At 37.1% G+C, this 20,951-nt stretch overlaps 1 pseudogene; it reads right to left on the reverse strand.

Moving 5' to 3' along the window:
* The window catches only part of LOC113185386 (S-phase kinase-associated protein 1 pseudogene), a 30,161-nt pseudogene extending 22,038 nt beyond the window's left edge, over positions 1 to 8,123 (reverse strand).
* Between the last annotated feature and the right edge of the window lie 12,828 nt (positions 8,124 to 20,951).

Here is a 20,951-nt window from a genome sequence, read left to right on the forward strand (position 1 = left end):
ATGCAAAAACCAAAATGGGCTTCCTATTCTCTTATCCCTGGGGATCTTGACCTTGGAAAGCCCAGCAGAGGGACATTTGAATCTTCAAAGTAGACCACAGGTAAAAGTGGAGTGAGAACCAAGAGCAAAGATCAAATGTGTGACCTCAGGACCACTAATGGGTGAATACCACCCAGTTAAGAAACATAGACTAAAAGTGGCCACTTCCATTGCTCTTAGAGAGGAAGCAGTAATGGGAAGAGCAAAAGGTTAAGAAAATTAAGAGAGGATCCTTCTCTGTGGAAACCAGGAATAGAAAAGAGACATTCCTTCCAAAGGGACATTCATACAACTCTCTGTTCCTCAAGTCTGACTGTGATACCTGTTCTAAGAGAGGTGTTAACAATGCCCTTTGGAGATACTAAAGAGGAAGGAATTCATATAATTAGAGAGAGAGATAAAATATATATGGACGATGCTTCTGTTCCTGTTGACAAGATGTGAAGGATTTGGATAGAACTAGCAGAGAATGGAGGAAGGGAATTGGCACAATGCTAGGCAAAGAGAACAATATGGCTCCAGGTAGTGTGAGCATTCTTACAGGGCTCCAGGAAAGGCAAGTACCCAGTAGTATGAACAGACCATTATATTTAGCCAATTTTATTTAGAGGGTTTTGGCCTAAAAAGAAAACACCTTTCAATTTTGTAAATTATCAAGCCATGTGAAATTGTGCTTCACCACGGTTCAAGTCCAAGGTAGACTGAATTAGGGATAGGAGTGCCAGACATGGGGGCATGGATATCTGCTGTCCGGATTACTTGGTGATTAAAATAACAGTGATTGAGATTCTGACATAGCTATTTTGAAAACAGATTTGCTTCGGATGACCTTGCTTTTTCTACTAGAGAGTATGGGGGGCATACAGTAGGAAGTGGTGATTAAAAAAAAGAAAGAAAGAAAAGAAAAAAAAGTTGGGTGAAGTTACAGAAGACGTGGAATAACATTTAAATGAGTTTGTACTGTGTTCCATAAAAAAAATGGGAAACAAGAAGAGATTTTTGAATAGAGGTACGTGACAAGTGTCGTATTAGTCACTGGCCTAAAGTTCTACTCACTTTCCAAGAATTCGCCTTCTAGTCAAGGAGATCAATGCCTATCCAGGTAATTTCCATACAAGTAAAGGAGGGATCATGTGTCATAGTCAGAGATATCCTTATTATAAGTATGATTCAAGCAGGGTCAGAACCTGGAGCCAAGGACCCAATTAAAATGCACTTAACAACAGTCCAGGCCAGGGAGCAAGAGGATCACAGAGTGGTCAGGAGGGAGTGGAAGCAGACGCACAGGTAGAAGCACCCATTTTGGGAAAAGCAGTTTCATTTCTTCTGAATTGGGCAAGACAAACAAACACAAGATACATTACCTTTCAGATGTGCATGTTTTCAAAAATTGTTTCCACATTTTGATTCAACCATCTCTTCTCTTCCACTGGTTATGTAAAGTACAAAGACCAATTACTCAGATTCCAAATAAAAGGCATACTTTTCAGTTTACTTAACACCAATAAGCCCAGCCCTTGAAAAACAAAAGTGGCCAAAATTTGACCAGGGTGTCTGTTTGTACACTAGAAAAGTATAGGTTAGATTCCCAGAGGTTTTGATTTTGCCAGGAATCAGAACCACAGTCACTGTAAAATTGTGAAACTAAGTAGACAGGAAGGCAAGAGGAAGAGCTGTTTCTGAGAGGAAAGGAGGGAGAAGGAAGAGGCACAGATCAGAATAGATTAAAGGTGCCAGGCTATAGATATTTGCAAAGTAGTCCTGTCTTAGGTAAGTATTCAACTTCCTCCTGAGCTCATAAAACCAACTGCCTACATTGGTAATGGGGATACGGTAGGAAACATAGTAGACAAAAAGTAATAACAATAACTTATTTTGACAAAAGAGGTTATGTTTTAGTGAGAAAGGGCAAATATCTAAAACTTAGGTAACTAAAAAATAAAGGGATGGTAATAAGGTGATAAAAGTAATTGGGTAGTATCAGAATGGCAATCATCAAGAATACAGGCAACAATAAATATTGGCTAGGATGTGAGGGGAAAGGCACACTCATACATTGTTGGTTGGACTGCAAATTGGTGCAACCACCCTGGAAAGCAGTATGAAGATTAGAAAACTCGGAATGAAACCACCATTTGATCAGTGATCCCACTCCTCAGTTTATACCCAAAAGTCTCAAAATCAGCATAATACAGTGATGCAGCCATGTCAATGTTTATAGCAGCTCAATTCACAATAGCTAAACTATGGAACCAACCTAGGTGACCTTCAATCGATGAATGGATAAAGAAAATATGGTATATATGTTCAATGGAATATTACTCAGCTTTAAAGAAGAATGCAATGATGGGATTTGTAGGTAAATGGATGAAGTTGGAGAATATCATTTAAGCGAAGTAAGCCAATCCCAAAAAACCAAAGCCTGAATGTTTTCTCTGATACGCAGATGCTAATTCACAATAAGAGTTGGGGGAAATAGGGAAGAATAGAGTTACTTTAGATTAGGTAGAGAAGAGTGAAGGGAGAAGTGGGAATATGGGGATATAAAGGATAGTAGAATGAAATAGACATTATCTCCTTATATACATATATGACTACATGACGAATGTGATTCTACAACATGTACAATCATAAAAATGAGAAATTATATATAATGTATGATATATCAAAGTGCATAAGTGCATTCTACTGCCATGTACAACTAGTTAAAACAAAAAATTAATTTTAGAAATGTAACTGGGTGGTAATATAGAGAAAACCGCATGCACAGGAGGCAGGGATGTCATTCCTGGGTGAGTGGTGTGCAGAGAAGGCCTTAGTGAAGTTGATATTTTAGTAAAGGGCTTAAGGAAGTGAGAGAGTGAATAATTACCATTTCTCCATTTGAGCATTCAAGGGCAACTGAGACTTAGCACATCTAAAACTATACTCATTATCTTCATATCAGTGATGAGCACCAGACAGGCCCCAGCAAACACAGGCACCTCCAGTCACCATGACCTTGTCCTTTTCAGCCCACCCCCGCCATCCATCCTATTACTTAGACCTGCCAGTAGAAATTTCCTCGACATTTCTCTGCTTCAAACCTAAGTCTGAAGCCCATCGCAATCTGCCTGACTGCATCAGTCTCCAGATCTCTCCACCAGTCTCAAATCTGTCCTTCACCTCAGAGACCCTGACTGAATGTGATCCCAATGACAAATCTGAACATACCATTGCCCTGGCTTAGAATGCTTCACTGTCTCTCCATTACCTCCAGGACACTGTCCAAGCCGCTTGACATGGCAAACAAGGGCCTCCAAGACCTGACACCTTCCAAATTCTCCACTCATGTCTTCCTGTTCTTTTAAACAGTGAATTGCTCCTTTTTTTTTTAAGAGAGAGAGAGAAAGAGAGAATTTTAATATTTATTTTTTAGTTTTCGGCAGACATAACATCTTTGTTTGTATGTGGTGCTGAGGATTGAACCAGGGCCGCACCATGCCAGGCGAGCACGCTACCGCTTGAGCCACATCCCCAGCCCCGAATTGTCCTTTTTTAATGCAAATATTATTTCACTCCTCCTTGCCTTTGTACTGTTCCATCTTAGATGTACTTACTCCCCTTCTATATTTGTATAACTTCTAGGTATCTTTCAAGCTCAACTTGAATCCCACTTTCTCCAGAAAGTCTGATCTCTCAAATTAGTTTAAGCATATCTGCTCTGTGTTTATCCTAATGTAGAACATGTCAGCTGTAGTGTTATTTATTATCTGTGGGCATGTCTATCCCCCACATGACTAAGCAGTTCGAGGGCATATCCCCTAGCATATTCCCTATTGAGGTTTTCAAATAAACTAATCAAAGGTTCAGCTCCCAGAATACAGGAAGTGACTGTATTTTAGACCAAAGTATGAACTTTCTTTCCACTTAAAACTCTATCTTCAAAACAAATAACCTCGGGGTTTTAGAGTGGTTTGTTATTCCTGATGTAGAAAGAGGAAGAAAAGGCTATTTACCAACATTCCTCTTGGGGTCAAAGCATAGGCCACTCTGTGGCCTGAGTTTGGAGAACACTGCCCTGTGAAGGATAAAGGAGAATTTTTGTTGATACTAGAATCAAGATTGGTATAGGTAAGCACTTAAGGTTGACACATGAGACAGAGCAAAAAAAGTCATAAGTTGGCACTCTTGTGAAGCTCCTGATAACTCTTCAAATCTTCCTAAATTAATGAAATGTCTGATTGGTCCACATATGTGTGTGTGTTTCACACATGTACATGTGGGGTATAATCTGGGAAAGGACCTGAGTTTTGTTCAGTGATGAGAGTGCAGGACTCCAGATAAAAGGGGGCCATAAACAAGTCATGGATTTTCAGTGTTTGGTTGATTTGAAGTAATGAAGGCAATATAGTTCAGAGCAATGCATGGATCCTTGGAATCAGAATGTGGTAGGCTTCAATTCTGGATCCAACTTTCATCAGTTGGGTAACTTTGGGATAATTGTTTAACTACTCTCAGTCTGAACCCTTCTTATATAAGAAGGGAAAATAACACTAGCCCTGGGTGGCTGTAGAGATTAACTAGGTGTTCAAGGTGCTGCAACTGTTATTATTCTCATCAGTGCTATGTTTTAGGAAGATGCCTCTGATAAGGGTACTAAGAGTGGACATAAGCCAGGAAGAATTAAACTGACCAGAGGCTATTTGAGCATCTCTTTAGGCAAGAAGAATTAGAATCTGAATGGAGGAAATAGTAGTGGACATAGAAGGGAGAAAAAATGTTGAAGGGAAGGACTGAGTAGCTGATTGGATAAACATATCCAAGGGAAGGAAGAATCTGAGAAGGAGCCAAAGCTTTGCATTACAGTAAATTAAAAAGGAATGATAATACTATGCTCCTTTGTGTTCCCAGAGCATTCTACCAAGTATCCCCACACTGATATATGTACCTGTTTTAGTCATCTTTTTCATGGCTATAATGAAAGACCTGAAAATAACAATTTTAGAGGAGAAAAAGTTTACTTGAGGCTCATGCTTTCAGAGGTCTCAGTCCATAGATGGCCAACTCCATTGCTTTGGGCTTGAGGTGAGGTAGAACATCATGACAGAAGAGTGTGGTAAGGAGAGCAGGTCAGAACATGGGACAAGGAAGCAGAGAGAGAGATAGAGAGACTCCCCTCACCACAGACAAAATATAGATCCCAAAAGCATGACCCTAGTGACCCACCCCTCCAGTCATACCCTACCTGCCTACGGTTACCATCCAGTTAACCCCTATCAGTGGATTAACACACTGATTATGTTAAGGCTCTCATAAGCCATTCACTTCACCTCTAAACTTTCTTGCATTGTCTCACACATCAGCTTTTGGGGAACACCTCATAGCTAAACCAAAACAGCACCCTATATCATGTGAGACTCCAGGTCTTGTCTCAAGTCCCTTGTCACCAGAAATCTTCCCTGATCAATCAAGTCCAGGCTTAGCTCTTTTTCCAACCAGATGCTGCACTTCAAGTCACTGAAAGTCTGGGTACTTAATTATACTTTGTTCCTGGGTTTTAGATCTGACTTTCTGACTAAATTTCTTATTCTCTGAAGGCAAGAATTAAGTTTCACTCATTTTTCTAACATCATCTCTGTCAAGTGGTCCATACCTATTCACTGCCTCTGTGGCTAATCCTAATATTCTCAGCTTCCTTTGTTCTGAACCTCATGCCATAAGCTACAGTAAAGATGCAAATTGCCCTTTGTGAGAGCCTCAGAAGAAAGAGCAAGTTTAAGGAAGGCAGAAGAACTAGTAGACCAACCAAAGGACAAACCCAGTTCAAGTGTTATTTTGTGCTCACCACAATATTCATCATCATCAATATCACCACTAATATTTATTATTACATGCCATGTGCATAGATCATTTCAGTGAGTACTCATAATGACCCCGTGATGTAGCTACTCTCACTATACCTGTTTCACAACTAAAGAAATTAAGACCCAAAGAGGTTAAGTGACTTCCAAATATTAAAAGCTATTAAGTGATGTAAGAAAGACTCTCTAATATTATCACACAGCTAATTAGACTGTGCTAATAACTAGATTAAAATAATTGTACTGGGGAAGGGAGATAACTACAAAACAGATTATGGGGTGGTAGGAAGAACACTGAAGTAGGAGTCAGGAAACTGGACTTCCAATCCTAAGTGAGGTAAGATCTGTGGACCTCGGTCCTCTTCATCTGGAAAATAAAGAGATCACACTGAATAATCTCTAAAATGCATCCCAGCTCCGAATTCTGTGCTAGAAACATCATCTATTTCTAATGATAAAAGACCTAATGACATCACTTTTAATAAATGCCTGCTTTCTTGGAGCTTATTGGAATTATTCAGGGCAGTCTAGACCAGGAAGGTCACATGTAGTTTTAAGGAGTATTTTGAAATAAGAAAGGAAATAGCATGAAGAAGAGACATCATCCGGAAAAAATTCAGGCTAGGATATGGTCAGGAGAGTGACTCAAAGGAAGGAGCAGGTGAGTCACGTGCACCCTGTAACTAGCAGATACTCCTGGCTGCAGAGGGAAGCATCGTCACAGTAGGAAATGGACACAAGAAAGGACCAAGTTGTGGGCAATCCAAAAATTAGTAACTGGGAAAACTAACACTTTTTTTTTTTTAGTTTTTACAGAGAGTAATGACTAGATGAATTAATTTCTAATCCACTATTTTTTTAAAAATCTAGGTATAAGATTAACATAACTATCTCACAGGAACTTTTGAAAAGTGTAGAACAAGCAGCTATTCTAGCATGACCTTCTAAAAACCACCTGAGCCAAATAAAATGACCTTGGGATATACAAGTTATACTCCCTCAGAGCTTGCTAATGTATGAGTAGAGGGGAAGGGAGAGGAAGGGAGAGATCTAAATGTGGTGAGTACATAAATGTAAGAGGAAATTGTTGAGGTTTGTATATTATATGGTTAGACTTTTTTTAAGTGATTGAGTGGCATATTTTCTTGATTTTTTTCCCAGAATATAAAATGACCTAGCCTAACTTTGCAAATGTCCCACAAGTTCCTTATACTTTCTTTCACCTTTATGAAATCTTACTATGCAGGAAAAGAATCTTTATCTAAGAGGAAGATATTTAGTGAAACCCAATGACATTTTTGGAAGACAACTCCACTTCCAAGTCTCTAACACAATAAACTTATACTTTTAAGTCTCTAACGAAAGAGGCTTATTCATTTAAAATAATAGATAAAAATATTAGTTTCAACAATAAACTAGATAGGATAATTCATATCAGACTTGAACATTTTTATTTTTTTCTCTTTTTTTTATTGGTTGTTCACAACAACAAAGCTCTTGACATATCATATTTCATACATTAGATTGAAGTGGGTTATGAACTCCCAATTTTTACCCCAAATGCAGATTGCAGAATCACGTCAGTTACACATCCACAATTTTACATAATGCCCTATTAGTAACTGTTGTATTCTGCTACCTTTCCTATCCCCTACTATCCCCCCTCCCCTTCCCTCCCATCTTCTCTCTCTACCCCATCTACTGTAATTCATTTCTCTCCTTGTTTATTTTCCCATTCCCCTCACAACCTCTTATATGTAATTTTGTATAGCAATGAGGGTCTCCCTTCATTTCCATACAACAGACTTGAACATTTTTTCTAAGAAAGTATTAACATTTTTCCTAGGAAAGTATTTATTTTCCATTATCCTGTTTCTGAAATGAATTTTCTATAATTATAGAAACAACAAGGATTACATTTAAGATTTCAGTTTTCCACTGTGTACATGGGAAGGATTCCTAGGCAGAGGTAGAGGTCTACACTGAGAGGGAAAAGGGAAGGAAGCTGACTTGAGTGTGTGCTTACTCTGTGTCAGGCACTATGCTGGCCTCTTTATGCACATTATTTTATTTTATTTTATTACCATACCTCTCCTACACATGAAAACAAAGAGTATTGGTATTGCTCACCTGAGTCACACAGGTAGTAGGTAAAAGCAGAAGGATGCACGTGGGTCTACAGAACTTCAAAGCCCACATCGGCTCTACCAGAAGCAGATTAATACTGCGGACTTTCCCCATCTTGCCACTCAGGTAGAAGGAAGTGAGTTCCTACATGTTAATAAAATTCTTTGGTATTAGAACTTATTTTAAAAATAGGAATACTGTACATGAGCTATTTTGAATCAATTCCTTTGAACTCTCTAATTTGCTCATTTCCTGCCTGAGTATAGGGAATTGAGACAACTCTTTCTCTTTATATACCCAGAATCAATCACTTCTGGTCATTTCCATTACTATTATTCTGGTCCATGTTGCTGTTTGTCTTGCCTACATTACTGTGATAGATTTCTAACTGGTTTACCCACGTTAGCCCTTGTCTCCTTTTTCAATATATTCACTAGTAGAGCAAACCCGAGATCCTTAAAAGTTCTTAACACAAAACTCTTCTACCCTACTCTCTAATGGCTGCCATCTCACCAGAATAAAAACCACAGTACTTGAGAGGCCAATAGGCTCTGCCTGCTCTGGCCTATGTCTTTGTGTTCATTCTCATCTCCTGCAGTTTTCCCCACTAGACTCCTTCCTCTCTGTCACACAAGTCTTCAGTTCCAAGCTATTCTTTACCATTTGCATAACTATGATATGTGGTAGGATAATTTTAATTTGCCAATTCAAACTAAATATGGCATATTCATAAATCCTGTAAGAAAAATATATTGAACAAGTACCACATACAAAGAACTAGGCCTGGCCTATTAGCAGTGGGGATGGATATTTTTAAAAGTAAAGAAGGCACAATGCCTGGTGTTCAAAATATTTACTTCCAAAAAGAGGGTCAATTGAGAAGTACAAGGGACTGAGAATATAAGAGTGTTTATTCAGCATGCACAAGGCCCTGGGTTCAATTTTTTTAAAAAGTCAGAGAAAGACAAATAGAATGTTAAGAGAGTTCAAAAAACATTCTTTTTTTTTTTTTTTTTTTTTTTTTTTTTTTTTTTTAGGAAAACTTGGGAAAGGCTTTATGCTTTATTCAGTTATCTGATGTAAGTCTTAAAGCGTAGTTAGGATTTTGAAGATGAGTGTGTTCTGGATGGAGTGAACAATGTAAAAGAAAAAAGAAGAAATGGGTAGCAATGAAGATGAGAATGTCTGGTTCAAAAGAGACAGAGCTAAGAGAAAAGATGGGGGAAGTCTCCCTGCATTTTATTTTTTTTTTAACTTTCTATTTGTTTATTCATTTATTTTATTTTATTTTATTTTATTTTTATTTTTTTTATTGGTCATTCATAACATTACATAGTTCTTAATACATCATATTACACGGTTTGATTCACGTGGATTATGAACTCCCCCTTTTACCCCGTATACAAATTGCTGTATCACATCAGTTTCCCTTCCATTGATTGACATATTGCCTTTCTAGTGTCTGATGTATTCTGATGTCTGTCCTATTCTCTACTATCCCCCCTCCCCTCCCCTCCCCTCCCCTCCCCTCCCCTCCCCTTTTCTCTCTCTACCCCTTCTACTGTAAATCATTTCTTCCATTTGTATTATCTTGTCTTACCCCTCCTTTCCTCTTATATGACATTTTGTATATCCCTGAGGATCGCCTTCCATTTCCATGCAATTTCCCTTCTCACTCCCTTTCCCTCCCACCTCTCATCCCTGTTTAATGTAAATCTTCTTCTCAAGCTCTTCGTCCCTACCCTGTCCTTGTTTACTCCCTTTATATCAAAGGAGTCATTTGGTATTTGTTTTTTAGGGATTGACTAGCTTCACTTAGCATAATCTGCTCTAATGCCATCCATTTCCCTCCAAATTCTATGATTTTGTCATTTTTTAATGCAGAATAATACTCCATAGTATATAAATGCCACATTTTTTTTATCCATTCATCTATTGAAGGGCATCTAGGCTGGTTCCACAGTCTTGCTATCGTGAATTGAGCTGCTATGAACATCGATGTAGCAGTGTCCCTGTAGCATGCTCTTGTTAGGGATTTAGGGAATAGACCGAGAAGGGGAATAGCTGGGTCGAATGGTGGTTCCATTCCCAGCTTTCCGAGAAATCTCCATACTGCTTTCCAAATTGGCTGCACCAATTTGCAGTCCCACCAGCAATGAACAAGAGTGCCCTTTTCCCCGCATCCTCTCCAGCACTTATTGTTGTTTGACTTCCTAATGGCTGCCAGTCTTACTGGAGTGAGATGGTATCTTAGGGTAGTTTTGATTTGCATTTCTCTGACTGCTAGAGATGGTGAGCATTTTTTCATGTACGTGTTGATTGATTGTATGTCCTCCTCTGAGAAGTGTCTGTTCAGGTCCTTGGCCCATTTATTGATTGGGTTATTTGTTATCTTATTGTCTAATTTTTTGAGTTCTTTGTATATTCTGGTTATTAGGGCTCTATCTGAAGTGTGTGGAGTAAAGATTTGTTCCCAGGATGTAGGCTCCCTGTTTATCTCTCTTATTGTTTCTTTTGCTGAGAAAAAACTTTTTAGTTTGAGTAAGTCCCATTTGTTGATTCTATTTGTTAACTCTAGCGCTATGGGTGTCCTATTGAGGAATTTGGAGCCCGATCCCACAGCGTGTAGATCATAACCAACTTTTTCTTCTATCAGATGCCATGTCTCTGATTTAATATCAAGCTCCTTGATCCATTTTGAGTTAACTTTTGTGCACGGCGAGAGATAGGGATTCAGATTCATTTTGGTGCAAATGGATTTCCAGTTTTCCCAGCACCATTTGTTGAAGATGCTATCCTTCCTCCATTGCATGCTTTTAGCCCCTTTATCAAAAATAAGATAGTTGTAGTTTTGTGGATTGGTTACTGTGTCCTCTATTCTGTACCATTGGTCCACCCGCCTGTTTTGGTACCAGTACCATGCTGTTTTTGTTACTATTGCTCTGTAGTATAGTTTGAAGTCTGGTATCACTATACCGCCTGATTCACACTTCCTGCTTAGTATTGTTTTTGCTATTCTGGGTCTTTTATTATTCCATATGAATTTCATGATTCTTTTATCGATTTCTACAAGATATGCTGTTGGGATTTTGATTGGCATTGCATTGAAATTATATAGGACTTTTGGTAATATCGCCATTTTGATGATGTTAGTTCTGCCTATCCATGAGCAGGGTATATTTTTCCATCTTCTAAGGTCTTCTTCTATGTCTTTCTTTAGGGTTCTGTAATTTTCATTGTATAAATCTTTCACCTCTTTTGTTAGGTTGATTCCCAAGTATTTTATTTTTTGGGGGGATATTGTGAATGGAGTAGTTGTCCTCATTTCCGTTTCAGAGGATTTGTCGCTGATATACAGGAATGCCTTTGATTTATGCGTGTTGATCTTATATCCTGCCACTTTGCTGAATTCATTTATTAGCTCTAATAGCTTCTTTGTGGACCCTTTTGGGTCTGCTAGGTATAGAATCATATCATCTGCAAATAGTGATAATTTAAGTTCTTCTTTTCCTATTTTTATGCCTTTAATTTCTTTCGTCTGCCTAATTGCTCTGGCCAGTGTTTCGAGGACTATGTTGAACAGAAGTGGTGAGAGAGGGCATCCCTGTCTTGTACCAGATCTTAGAGGGAATGCCTTCAATTTTTCTCCATTCAGAATGATGCTGGCCTGTGGCTTATCATAGATTGCTTTTACAATGTTGAGGTATGATCCAGTTATCCCTAATTTTTCTAGAGTTTTGAACATAAAGGGATGCTGTACTTTGTCGAAAGCTTTTTCTGCATCTATCGAGATGATCATATGGTTCTTGTTTTTAAGTCTATTGATGTGGTGGATAACATTTATTGATTTCCGTATATTGAACCAACCTTGCATACCAGGGATGAATCCTACTTGATCATGGTGTATAATTTTTTTGATATGTATTTGAATCCGATTCGCCAGAATTTTATTGAGGATTTTTGCATCAAGGTTCATTAGAGATATTGGTCTGTAGTTTTCTTTCTTTGAAGTGTCTTTGTCTGGTTTCGGAATCAGGGTGATGTTGGCCTCCTAGAATGAATTTGGAAGAGCTCCCTCTTTTTCTATTTCCTGAAATAGCTTGAAAAGTATTGGTGTTAGTTCCTCTTTAAAGGTTTTGTAAAACTCTGCTGTATACCCATCCGGTCCTGGGCTTTTCTTAGTTGGTAGTCTTTTGATGGTTTCTTCTATTTCCTCTATTGTTATTGGTCTGTTTAGGTTGTCTATATCCTCCTGGCTCAATCTGGGCAGATCATAAGACTCAAGGAATTTATCTATGCCTTCACTATCTTCTATTTTATTGGAGTATAAGGATTCAAAGTACTTTCTTATTATCTTCTGTATTTCTGAAGTGTCTGTTGTGATATTGCCTTTTTCATCCCGTATGCTAGTAATTTGGGTTCTCTCTCTTCTTCTCTTCGTTAGCATGGCTAAGGGTCTGTCAATTTTATTTATTTTTTCAAAGAACCAGCTTTTAGTTTTGTCAATTTTTTCAATTGTTTCTTTTGTTTCAATTTCGTTGATTTCCGCTCTGATTTTAATTATTTCTTGCCTTCTACTTCTTTTGCTGTTGTTTTGCTCTTCTTTTTCTAGGATTTTGAGATGAAGTATGAGATCATTTATTTGTTGGTTTTTTCTTTTTTTGAGGAATGAACTCCAAGCAATGAATTTTCCTCTTAGAACTGCTTTCAATGTGTCCCATAGATTCCGATATGTTGTGTCTGTGTTTTCATTTAACTCTAGGAATTTTTTAATTTCCTCCTTGATGTCTTCTAAAACCCATTGATCACTCAGCAACCTATTGTTCATTCTCCAGGTGATGCTTGATTTTTCCTTTCTTCTTTTATCATTGATTTTCAGTTTCATTCCATTATGATCAGACAGGATGCATGGTATTATCTCTACCTCTTTGTATTGTCTAAGAGTTGCCCTGTGACATAGTATATGGTCTATTTTTGAGAAGGTTCCATGTGCTGCTGAGAAAAAAGTGTAGCAACTTGATGTTGGGTGGTATAGTCTATATATGTCAATTAAGTCTAGGTTGTTAATTGTGTTATTGAGTTCTATAGTTTCCTTATTTAACTTTTGTTTGGAAGATCTGTCCAGTGGTGAGAGAGGTGTGTTGAAGTCTCCCATGATTCCCTGCATTTTAAGAAGGTGCATATGTTCTTAGAAAAGTGCATGAGAGCCAGGTGTGGTGGTGAACACCTGTAATCCCAGCAGCTCGGGAGGCTGAGGAAAGCCAGCCTCAGCAAAAGTGAGATGCTAAGCAACTTAGTAAGACCCTGTCTCTAAATAAAATACAAAATAGAACTGGGGATGTGGCTCAGTGGTTGAGTGCCCCTCAGTGGTCATTCCCCAGTACACACACACCAAAGACAGTGCATGAGGCAATACAGCTGTAGTAGCTGGGAGTATTTCAATAGCAAGCATCAAAAACTGAAATCATTTTAAGAAAAAGGAGGAAGGGGAGGTAATAGCAGCAGAAGAATTCTACAAACTCACTGTCTCAAGGAGTCCAAGGTAGCCTAGGCACAATGTAAAGTCAGTTTTACACTCTGCCTGCTACAGTTCTACTTCCCCTCTTCTGACTTCTTTTTGTGAATCAGCTTATTCTTCTTTCTTATTACTCCTAGTTTATTATGGTTTTCAATCCATGTGCCAAGCTCCTGCAAAATTATTTAAGAAATAATGAAAGAGATGGCTTTCAGGCAGTCAGAAAGAAGTGTCAACTGGAGACAAAAATGGTCGCACAAAGTATGCCAAATTCATTACACGTAGATTATTTTTTTCTTTATTGAGATTGAAATTGGAAGAACATAAAAATACCACAGAGCACTTAAATCTTACAGGATATGTAAATATGACATATGTAGTTTGATGTGTTAGGTTCTCTTTGTCCCCTGACCTTCCTCGACAGTCTCCCTTGTTCCTGCTGTGGATACCTTACCACATTGAATGTATGTGTCTCCTCACAGACTGTTAGTCTAGAGACTCAGGTGGAGAACATGTCATTTTTACCCTCATGTTGCCAGCACCTAACAAAGTCCTAGCTGATAACAGGCTTGTTTGTGAAGTGGTTTTGATAATTTCAATATGTATTTCCTTAATGCCTAAAGAGGCAAGCACATTTCCAAGTGCTTATTGACCATCTGCAATGTTGTTGAGTTATTTGTCTATTTATTATACGTCTATTTACTATTGAGTTGCAATTCCTCTTTCTATATTTTGGATAGAAGTTCCTTATCAGAAATATGGTTTGCATAATTTTCCTAACTCAGTAATTTGTATTTTCAGTTTTACTTACTTTTCTTGATTGTGAAATCAACTTGAACCTCTTAACAAAGTTGCTAACAAAAATTAACATATTAGGCTGTATTTATAAAAATATAGAACCCAGACCAAAATATTTCTGTTTTCTGCTCATCTGACCACTCTGGAATAGTTGAAATCAGTTCAGAACACCACAGTGCAGAAAGTTACACAAAAAAAATTAGGTAAAATTTGCCAAGTTGAGCCATGGTCTGAAAACTATTCCGTATTTCATATGAGACATAAAATAGTCAGCAGAGTATATTTCACACAGAGTACGTATTCTCTGGTTGCTAAAGAATGCCCATGTGATTCTTTGGAAGAGAGAATTAAAATAAATGAATGCCAAAGAAAAAGACATGTCAGAGTCTGTATAATGAAAGAATTACAATAGTCACACAATGCCAAGAGCCTATTAGGTATTTAATAAGTATTAGTCACATTAATCAGTGAAGGAATGAACTAAATATATCCAAAAGTAGAACAAAATGTTTCCACAGGGTGTAGTTTCCCATGAATAGAAATGTTCAAGAATGTAAAAGAGTAACTGCTGCTCCCATAGTAGACAAGACTATTGCATTAATAAAAAAGACCAGACAATCTAACCTCCAAAGTCCCATCCAGGTCTAAGATTTTGTCATTTTCAAACTCAGATCAGGTGACTATTGATGGAGATTACAAGTTTTGAATTAGTAATATACTCAAATGCAATATTTGAGATACAAAGGGAATATAATGACACTTAGGTCTTCCCAGTCACCTAGTGCTCCTCCTCAGATAACCCTATTCATGTTTCTTATTCAGAAATATCCTATATATAGGAAAGTATATATTATATTTTTATATAAATGGTAGCTTATTACACACAACATTTTGCATCTTTCACTTTAAAATTTACTTTACCACAGAAAGATAGATACCACATGTTCTCACTCATTTGTGGAAACTAAAAAGTTGATCTCAGAAGAATGGAGTGAAATAGTGGTCAGTAGAGACTGGGAGGGGTGAGGGGAGGGGGATAGCAACAGTTCGCAAGAAAAGTAAGGGGAAGAATTGTGCAAGGAAGTTGACCAAATTATACTATGTGCATGTATGAATATATTACAATGAATTCCACTTTTATGTATAATCATAATGCACTAATTTAAAAAAATACATGGATGGAAGACCAGTAGAGCAGAGGAAGGAAATCAGTGGGAGGGAGGAGGAAAAAGAAAAGGAAACTATCAGGGAATGAAATGGAGCAAATTATGTTAAGTACACATAGGAATATGTCACAATAATCCCACTATTATGTATGATTATACATTAATAAAAACACAACTAAAAATACTAATTGTAAAAAAACAGAGGAGAAATTACTACCAATTTTCTATTGCACAGGAATATATCACTATTGGTCACAACCATCTATCATATATTTCAAAATAACTTATAAAGAAGACCATGGAAGTTTACAACACGTAGAAACCATTGACATTTGAGGAGATGAAGTGCTTATTACTCTGATTTGATCATTATATTGTATACATGTACCAAATTATCATACTGTACCCCATAAAGATGTACAAATATTATGCCTCAATAAAAATTACTTTACAGATTACAGATTATATCAGTACCAGAGACCAATTTTGTACTTGATAAAAGCTGTACAGTATCGCAAAGTATGAAACTATGATAATTTACTTAATCAGATCCCTACTGGATATTATGATGTTTTCTATTTTTGTTATCACAAACAATGCTGCAGTTAACATACTTATGCATTTCTCGTTTTTCATGTGTAAAAATAATGATCTTTAAAATGAATTACTTAATAGAATTGCTATAATCAAAGTGTTTACATGTTTTTTTTTGGGGGGCGGGGGGAATTGGTGAATTCCTTTCCATAGGAGTCATATTAATTTATCCTTTCACCAAATGTTTGAAAATTTCTATTTCCTCTTACCATCAACTCCTAAGTCAACGCAGTATTTTCATTGTTTATACTTGCCAATATTAGGGGTGAAAAAATGCTATTCACTGTCATTTAATTTGCATTTCTCTTATTATGAATTACATTGATCATCTTTTCATATTAAAGAACCACTGTATGATTTTTTAAAAAATATCCTTAGCCAGTTAGGTACAGCGGTAGATGCCAGTAATATCAGCAACTTGGAAAGCTGAGGCATTTAGATCACAAGTTTGAGGCCAGCCTCAACAACTTAACAAGACTCTGTCTCAAAAAATAATTTTTAAAAATATCCTTAGCTAGTTTACTGGTAGGTTATTTGTCTCTTTTCCTAGTGGTTAGTTTGGGCTCTTTACATATTAAGAAAATTAGCCATTTCTCTGATATGAATTACAATCTTTTCCCCAGACTGCTTTGTATCTTGACATTTAACTTTTTCTCATGGAGATCTTTTTTATTATTATTTTTTTATTGGTTGTTCACAACATTACAAAGCTCTTGACATATCATATTTCATACATTAGATTGAAGTGGGTTATGAACTCCCAATTTTACCCTAAATGCAGATTGCAGAATCACGTCGGTTACACATCCACAATTTTACATAATGCCCAATTTGTAATTGTTGTATTATGCTACCTTTCCTACCCCCTACTATCCCCCCTCCCCTCCCCTCCCATCTTCTCTCTCTACCCCATCTACTGTAATTCATTTCTCTCCTTGTTTATTTTCCCATTCCCCTCACAACCTCTTATATGTAATTTTGTATACCAATGAGGGTCTCCCTTCATTTCCATGCAATTTCCCTTTTCTCTCCCTTTCCCTCCCATCTCATGTCTCTGTTTAATGTTAATCTTTTCTTTCTGCTCTTCCTCCCTGCTCTGTTCATAGTTGCTCTCATTATATCAAAGAAGACATTTGGTATTTGTTTTTTAGGGATTGACTAGCTTCACTAAGCATAATCTGCTCTAGTGCCATCCATTTCCCTCCAAATTCTATGATTTTGTCATTTTTTATTGCTGCATAGTACTCCATTGTGTATAGATGCCACATTTTTTTTTTATCCATTCATCTTTTGAAGGGCATCTGGGTTGGTTCCACAGTCTAGCTATTGTGAATTGTGCTGCTATGAACATCGATGTGGCAGCTTCCCTGTAGCATGCTCTTTTAAGGTCTTCAGGAAATAGTCCGAGAAGGGCAATAGCAGGGTCAAATGGTGGTTCCATTCCCAGCTTTCCCAGTAATCTCCAAACTGCTTTCCAAATTGGCAGCACCAATTTGCAGTCCCACCAGCAATGTACAAGAGTACCCTTTTCTCCACATCCTCGCCAGCACTTGTTGTTGTTTGACTTCATAATGGCTGCCAATCTTACTGGAGTGAGATGGTATCTTAGGGTGGTTTTGATTTGCATTTCTCTGACTGCTAGAGATGGTGAGCATTTTTTCATGTACTTGTTGATTGATTGTATATCCTCCTCTGAGAAGTGTCTGTTCAGGTCCTTGGCCCATTTGTTGATTGGGTTATTTGTTATCTTATTGTCTAAGTTTTTGAGTTCTTTGTATACTCTGGATATTAGGGCTCTATCTGAAGTGTGAGGAGTAAAAATTTGTTCCCATGATGTAGGCTCCCTATTTACCTCTCTTATTGTTTCTCTTGCTGAGAAAAAACTTTTTAGTTTGAGTAAGTCCCATTTGTTGATTCTTGTTATTAACTCTTAATTAATAGGGTGTCCTATTAAGGAATTTGGAGCCTGACCCCACAATATGTAGATCGGTGCCAACTTTTTCTTCTATCAGACGCAGAGTCTCTGATTTGATATCAAGCTCCTTGATCCATTTTGAGTTAACTTTTGTGCATGGCGAGAGAAAGGGATTCAGTTTCATTTTGTTGTATATGGATTTCCAGTTTTCCCAACACCATTTGTTGAAGATGCTATCCTTCCTCCATTGCATGTTTTTAGCCCCTTTATCAAATATAAGATAGTTGTAACTTTGTGGATTAGTCTCTGTGTCCTCTATTCTATACCATTGGTCCACCCGCCTGTTTTGGTACCAGTACCATGCTGTTTTTGTTACTATTGCTCTGTAATATAGTTTGAAATCCGGTATCCCTATACCGCCTGATTCACACTTCCTGCTTAGAATTGCTTTTGCTATTCTGGGTCTTTTATTTTTCCATATGAATTTCATGATTGCTTTATCTATTTCTACAAGAAATGCCATTGGGATTTTGATTGGCATTTCATTAAACCTATAGAGAACTTTTGGTAATATCACCATTTTGATAATGTTAGTTCTGCCTATCCATGAACAGGGTATATCTTTCCATCTTCTAAGATCTTCTTCTACTTCTCTCTTTAGGGTTCTGTAGTTTTCATTGTATAAATCTTTCACCTCTTTTGTTAGGTTGATTCCCAAGTATTTTATTTTTTTGGAGGATATTGTGAATGGAGTGTTTTTCCTCATTTCCATTTCAGAAGTTTTGTTGCTGATATACAGAAATGCCTTTGATTTATGCGTGTTGATTTTATATCCTGCCACTTTGCTGAATTCATTTATTAGTTCTAGTAGTTTCTTTGTAGACCCTTTTGGGTCTTCTAGGTATAGAATCATGTCATCTGCAAATAGTGATAATTTAAGTTCTTCTTTTCCTATTTTTATGCCTTTAATGTCTTTCATCTGTCTAATTGCTCTGGCCAGTGTTTCGAGAACTATATTGAATAGAAGTGGTGATAGAGGGCATCCCTGTCTTGTTCCAGATTTTAGAGGGAATGCCTTCAACTTATGTCCATTCAGAATGATGCTAGCCTGAGGCTTAGCATAGATAGCTTATACAATGTCAAGGTAAGTTCCTATTATCCCTAGTTTTTCAAGTGTTTTGAACATAAAGGGATGCTGTACTTTGTCGAATGCTTTCTCTGCGTCTATCGAGATGATCATATGGTTCTTATCTTTAAGTCTATTGATGTGGTGAATAACATTTATTGATTTCCATATATTGAACCAGCCCTTGCATCCCAGGGATGAATCCTACTTGATCATGGTGCACAATTTTTTTGATGTGTTTTTGTATTCGATTCACCAGAATTTTATTGAGGATTTTTGCATCTAGGTTCATTAGAGATATTGGTCTGTAGTTTTCTTTCTTTGAGGTGTCTTTGTCTGGTTTTGGAAGCAGGGTGATGTTGGCCTCATTGAATGAATTTGGAAGAGCTCCCTCTTTTTCTATTTCCTGAAATAACTTGAAAAGTATTGGTATTAATTCTTCTTTAAAGGTTTTGTAAAACTCTGCTGTATACCCATCCGGTCCTGGGCTTTTCTTGGTTGGTAGTCTTTTGATGGCTTCTTCAATTTCATCCATTGATATTGGTCTGTTCAAATTGTGTGTATCCTCCTGACTCAGTCTGGGCAAATCATATGACTTAAGAAATTTTTCGATGTCTTCACTATCTTCTATTTTATTGGAATATAAGTTTTCAAAATAATTTCTAATTGTCTTCTGTATTTCTGTAGCATCTATTGTGATATTGCCTTTTTCATCCCTTATGTTAGTAATTTGAGTTCTCTCTCTTCTTCTCTTCGTTAGCATGGCTAAAGGTCTGTCAATCTTATTTATTTTTTCGAAGAATCAACTTTTAGTTTTGTTAATTTTTTCATTAGTTTCTTTTGTTTCAATTTCGTTGATTTCCGCTCTGATTTTAATTATTTCTTGCCTTCTGCTACATTTGCTGTTGTTTTGCTCTTCCTTTTCTAGGGCTTTGAGATGAAGTGTGAGCTCATTTATTTGTTGTTTTTTTCTTTTTTTGAGGAATGACCACCAGGCGATGAATTTCCCTCTTAAAACTGCTTTCATTGTGTCCCATAGATTCCGATAGGTTGTGTCTGTATTTTCATTTATCTCTAAGAATTTTTTTATTTCCTCCTTTATGTCTTCTGTAACCCATTGATCATTCAGTAACATATTGTTCATTTTCCATGTGATGTAGGATTTTTCCTTTCTTCTTTTATCATTGATTTCCAGTTTCATTCCATTATGATCAGATAAAATGCATGGTATTATCTCCACCCCGTTATATTTACTGAGGGTTGCCCTATGGCATAATATATGGTCTATTTTTGAGAAGGATCCATGTGCTGCTGAGAAAAAAGTATATCCATTTGATGATGGTTGATATATTCTATATATATCAGTTAAGTCTAGGTTATTGATTGTGGTATTGAGTTCTATAGTTTCTTTATTCAACTTTTATTTGGAGGATCTGTCCAATGGTGAGAGAGGTGTGTTGAAGTCACCCATAATTATTGTGTTGTGGTCTATTTGATTCTTGAACTTGAGGAGAATTTGTTTTATGAATGTCGCAGCACCATTATTTGGTGCATAAATATTGATCATTGTTATGTCTTGTTGGTGAATGGTTCCTTTTAACAGTATATAATGTCCTTCTTTATGCCTTTTGATTAACTTAGTCTTGAAGTCGATTTTATTCGATATGAGAATGGCCACCCCTGCTTGCTTACGAGGTCCATGTGCGTGGTATATTTTTTCCCATCCTTTCACCTTCAGCCTGTGTATGTCTTTTCCAATCAGATGTGTCTCCTGGAGGCAGCATATTGTTGGATTTGTTTTTTTAATCCATGATACCAGCCTATGTCG

This window comes from Urocitellus parryii, chromosome 4, assembly GCF_045843805.1.
Source record: "Urocitellus parryii isolate mUroPar1 chromosome 4, mUroPar1.hap1, whole genome shotgun sequence".
In the NCBI taxonomy this organism is placed as follows: Eukaryota; Metazoa; Chordata; class Mammalia; order Rodentia; family Sciuridae; genus Urocitellus; species Urocitellus parryii.